Source organism: Hipposideros armiger, unplaced genomic scaffold (assembly GCF_001890085.2).
Source record: "Hipposideros armiger isolate ML-2016 unplaced genomic scaffold, ASM189008v1 scaffold_288, whole genome shotgun sequence".
Lineage (NCBI taxonomy): Eukaryota > Metazoa > Chordata > Mammalia > Chiroptera > Hipposideridae > Hipposideros > Hipposideros armiger.
This window is the reverse complement of record NW_017731638.1, coordinates 1,636,196-1,641,471: the sequence shown is the minus strand read 5'-3', so window position 1 is coordinate 1,641,471 and position 5,276 is coordinate 1,636,196. Positions and strand designations below refer to the sequence as shown.

The following is a 5,276-nucleotide window of genomic DNA, read 5'->3' as shown; positions in this document are numbered from 1 at the left end:
GTCCATGTATGAGGTGGAACACTGGACAGTCTTCAAACATCACAGAGAGAGCATGGCAAAGAGAAACATGCAGCGTGACCCAATTTTTAAAAAAAGAAAGACATATATGCACTAAAAAAAGAAAAGAAAAGAAAGGAAGAGAAAAGAAAAACAAAGTTGTATGCTCATAATGGTTATTTGTAGATGTTGCTATTCCTGGAGAACCTAATTTTCTTTTTTTGTAACTGTCCATATTTTTCAAAATAGCCTTAATAAAACAAATACACATGAATGGCTGACTTCCATTGTCCTGTACTTAAGCACAATGCTCATGAACTATACTTAACTGTAGGTTATTACAGGACAAAAATATAATGGAGTTAATTACAGCAATTGTGAAGGGTGCTGTGATTGTGCAGTGCTTTGTGCGTACCCTGTGCTTCTGAGCTCATAACAACAACAAACAAGAATCTTTATTCTCTTTTTAAAATATGTTAAAAGAGGAGCCTGTTCAAGGCAACCATGAACAGTGTCAGAGTCACTCCATCATTGGTGGTACTGCAGGAGCAGATGGCAGAGGTCAGGCTCAGCGTGCTCAGATTCCAAGAGCCTGGGTTTCTTGGAGGGGGTGCTGAGTGTAATAGGCAATGTGCCTCTGCTCTTAACAGCCACTAATGGGCATGACTGTCTCCTTTGGATCTAAGCAGCCTCCCTTCCTTCACCCATGCTTCTCTTTAATGTTGCATTCAGCATCTCCTGTCCCCTCTGTTAAATCAGGGCTGGAAGAAAACTGTGCAGCTTACCCACTTTTAAGATTGAGTTCAATACACTGCAACAGGATGAGGCTTGGCTGACTTATTATGTATTTCTCTCTCTCTCTCCATCTTTCTCTGTCTTTCTCTTTAGACAAACCTAATTAGCCCAGGTTCCTCTACATTTCTGACAAGGGGGTCAGCAAATGATTTAGATTAGAAAGAAAGTACCTTCTTAGGAGGCTGTGAGGACACCAAATAAGATTTAGTCTGGGGACAAAGGACATGTGGCTATTATTCAATACTCAGTATTGTATTATTAATTCTTTCATCTATTCAGAAAATATTTATTATATATACACAATTATATGTACAATGTTGTACAATATTATACAATACGGTGCTACAAGGGCTGTAAAAGAGGTACACTGGGTGTTATGGAAAAACCGAAGCATGGCACCTAGTTCTCTAGTTACCTGGCTTTTTAGTATTGGGAAGTTCAGCAAAAGTTCCAATGTGAGTCATAAAGGATGAGGTCTAAAAAGCAGCCAAGAGGGGAGTGAAGTGTCCCAGGCTGAGGGAACAGCATGTGAAGTGCAGGAGCTCAGAGGCACACAACAGCATGGCGGCACTCGCAGAGAATGACGATGGCTAGTGGGTAGAGCACATCAGGGGAAAACCCCTGCTTACAGGCCTCAACATGGAAAGAAGAGATGGTGCAGTTCCCAACCAGAGTCTTGCTGTTAGTCACTATGAACACACAAGGAATATAAAGGAAAGTAACAGCAGTCTTTTACATTGGGTTCCAGTGGCATGTTTTGACTCATATAAAATCCTCAAGGGAAGAGATACTCACGAGCAGATCCTCCCGTCCCACCAGTTCCTCTAGCACTGATGTTTGCAGTGGCCATGTGGTCTGCACTCTGAGTAAGCAAGGGCAGGAGAGCTATTTCTTCTCATCAGGCCCCCTCTGTCTCCTCTCTCCTGCCCCATTTTTTGGGTCCATTTTAAAATCTTTCATTCCCTCCACTCCCTGCTCTGCCTAGCATCCCACCTTTTCTTGTGCTCAGTCTTAAGGAGGTTGTCAGTCACTCCATTCCATCCACTTGTGCAGCTGGACTGGTTTAGGGGCTTTACATCAAGTGGGTGGGGGAAAGAGCCTATGAACTGGCCTCAGGGTCAAACATTGGAAAGATCTTCAGACCTTTCATGTGGCCTAGTTTAGCTACCTGCTAACAAAGCTTTGGTGATTTGTTATATTAAGTCTATCAACTTCTGTGCCTTGGGGAGCATTCCCATCTTGGTGATATGTAGACCATGGGGGTTAGGGGAAAGTTGGAGAAAGAAAATCCATCCTAGTACACAGAAGGGACCATGACAAGGAGTGAGCTCGGAGAAAGTAAGCAGGGGTCACATTATGAAGACTTTGTGTGTCTTAAGAAGGAACTCGAGCTCCACTGTGATTCTCCACCAGAGCTGGGGAAGATGGGCAAACCCCCTTCACCTTTCATGTCCTCAGTCACTGCTGTCATGGGTTCCGGTTCTGATGGGAGCATGTTATAGCACTCAGGTGTGTTGGATCACTATAGGAGCTAAAAAATTATAAACATGGAAATTGCATGAGGATATGTTTTGGTTTTGAAAGATCTTTCTAGCAGCAGTGTGGGAGAAGGGTTTGAAACTAGCAAGTCTGGAGGCATGAGCAACTGGGGATAAGGAGGCCAGCAGGAAGCAGTTGCAGTCATGTATGTGAGAGCTGTTGAGGGCCTGAAGGAAGGCAAAGGAATCATGGCGGAAGAGCGAACACCAGATTGAAGAAGTATTTAGAAGGCAAAAGCAGTAGCATCTGGTGACTATTGGAGGTGGGAGGTTGGATCCCCATGCTGTGTGCTTGCATATAGATACAGACGCCTGTATGCCCCACAGCATAGTTTTCTCATCTCACTATTTTGGAATTGTTGATTAATAGGCTTCCCAGTGTCTTCCACAAAAGCTGCAACCATGTGAGTCTTGTGCCCAGCTACGTTGCCAGCATATAGCACACTGACTGATATGGGATGGGTCTCTAAATAGGATTAGCTGGATGAATAAACAAAAGAATCAATAAGTGGCATAAAGTGTGGCCCACACATGGATGGCTTAAATGAATGAATGATTAGGAGAGACATCAACTAAGGGAGCAAATACAGGAGGAAAATAACGTTGGAGCTCAAAAGTGCCATTTTATTTTCATCATGTTGGGTTTGAAGTGCCTATGGAATTTTCAGGGAAGATGTTCAGCTGTGATTGGAGCCCGGGGGAGAGTTCCAGTCTGGCATTATAGATGAGGTGGTTGTCAGGAACAGACAGACATTCACAGCACAGGTGTGGGTAGGACAACTATACAGAGTGAAGTAAAGAGGACAAAGGACAGAGAAGTTATTTCTAACCAGAAAGTTGATGGTTTTGGTTTTTGCTTCTATTGAGAAATAGTTCACATACCATAAAATGCACCATTTTAAAGTATTCCGTTAAAGTTTTTTAGTATATTCAGTGTTCTACAACCATCCCCACTATCTATCCCAGAACATTTCATTATCCTCCAAAGAAACCCCAAATCCATTAGCAGTCACTCCCCATTCCCTGTTTCCTCCAGCCTCTGGCAACCATAAATTATCTTTCTGTTTCTATGGATTTGCCTATTCTGGGTATTTCGTATAAATGGAATCATACAATGTGTGGCTTTTGTATCTGACTTCTTTCACTTAGCATAATGTTTCCAAGGTTCATCCATGTGGTAGCATGGATCAGTACTTCATTTAGAAGGCTGGTGTTAATCTTTGGCAAAGTTCCTTGCAGCTCTGTCCTGATTTATAAGGCTATCGTGGGCCTTTCAATTACATTCCTCAGTGATGGATACCTTCATTAATCCATAGAATTTAAAAAATCTTTACGGAGGTCCCCTCAGCACTTGGGAACATAGTGACCCCCATCGCAGCTCAGCTCTGCAGTAGGCGGGCCCTGAGTGGCTGCAGCCAGGGGGAGTTCGGACCCTGCTCCTGCCAGACTCTGAGTGGGACACCCAGGCCCAGAACACAACTTCAGCCTCTCTCACAGCCAGAGCATGGTCACTGTGGGAGCTGAGGAGGGCCAGAAGCCATACCTAACTGGCAACACTGTGCCTACAAGCTGGTGGAGAATGGGAAACCGGCCCAAAGACACCTGGGAGATTATCCTCACATAGTGGGTAGAGGAACTTGGAGTCTCGGGTGGCCTAGTTTCAGTGAAGAAATCTGTGGGCCCAATCAACTACTTCCTCAAGGACTGGCTGTATGTGCATCCCCTGAAAACAAGGAGTTGTTTGAAGAGGAGTAATTGCTGAGGTAAGAGGGAAAATTCGAGTAGATCCCAGCCAAGGCAGGTGAGGAGACAGTGACATTTCTGGGAAGCTGTCATCTGGAGGTGGGGATGAAAAATGATGTCAAATGAGAACTAAACCCTGCAGCAGTTGTCAGCCACTTCCTTAAAAATCTCGGTGTTGCGGTTGTCCACATACATTAAAGTTGCCAGAAGAGTCCATTACCCAGTGGGGCGAGTGCTGGTGTGAGGTGACGGTTAATGGGCTTGACGCCGTGGGGGTACCTATGTCTGTCGTGAACTTTGAGAGGCCCAAGACCAAAAGATATAAGTACTGGTCAGCCCAGTAGGGTGCTGAGGGAATGGTCCCCACCAGCTCCCATGTGATCTGAACCTACTCTCCCTCAAAAGCAGCAAAAGCAGAATCTGAGGAACAGTGGAGCAAAATGGGTGAGCTCCAACCAAATGGGGAATTTTCGAGAGCGTATAGGGGACATCGTACTAAACTGTAAACACGTGTTAAAGTCTTTATATTTGCCATCTCTGTCTTCAATTGTTAACATATCCGGCCTTATTGGGGGGTAGTCCTGTTAAGAAGTACCAGGAGGTAGCGTTCACAAGCTGAATATTAATAGACTGAAACCCTCTAGATCTTATTTGCTCTTCCTCCATTGGAATTCATTGGAACAAACCGAAGAGCTAGTCATTGTCTCTAGTACTTGGCTGATTCTCATCCAAAGTGCACATTTGTTATCTCAAGAAGAAATAAAAGAGGTTGTGGTCTTAAGAAAATAAATATAATCAATCAATCAATCAATCAATCAATCGATCAATCATCTTTAAGGCTGAAAGGAGCCATAGACAGAAACCTCAGCTACTCCCTGAAATCGGCTCTGACTTCTCTGGCCTACAGGCATCTATCTCTTTCTCTGACTCCCAGGGCATTCAGCATGTGCACAATTCAAGCCTGGTTCTGTCAATTTTCTGAATGTCTTTTTTCTCAAGTCAGAGTGAAAGCTCCTGGGGGCAGAGAGTAGGGAACATCTTGGGGTATATTTCTCTTTTATTGTTGCAACACTCAGCACACTGTTGTATGGCAATCTTACCTACAAGCAAATAGAAACCAGTTATACTTAAATCATCCTTCTATTTGCTAAAAAGTTTCCAAGAACACTATTACTTTGTTTTTAAAATGGGTTTGACTGTTTT

At 43.8% G+C, this 5,276-nt stretch overlaps 1 pseudogene; it reads left to right on the top strand.

Moving 5' to 3' along the window:
* Positions 1-3,834: 3,834 nt before the first annotated feature.
* LOC109391302 (39S ribosomal protein L9, mitochondrial pseudogene) lies at positions 3,835-4,459 on the top strand (annotated as a pseudogene).
* The last annotated feature ends 817 nt before the right edge of the window (positions 4,460-5,276 follow it).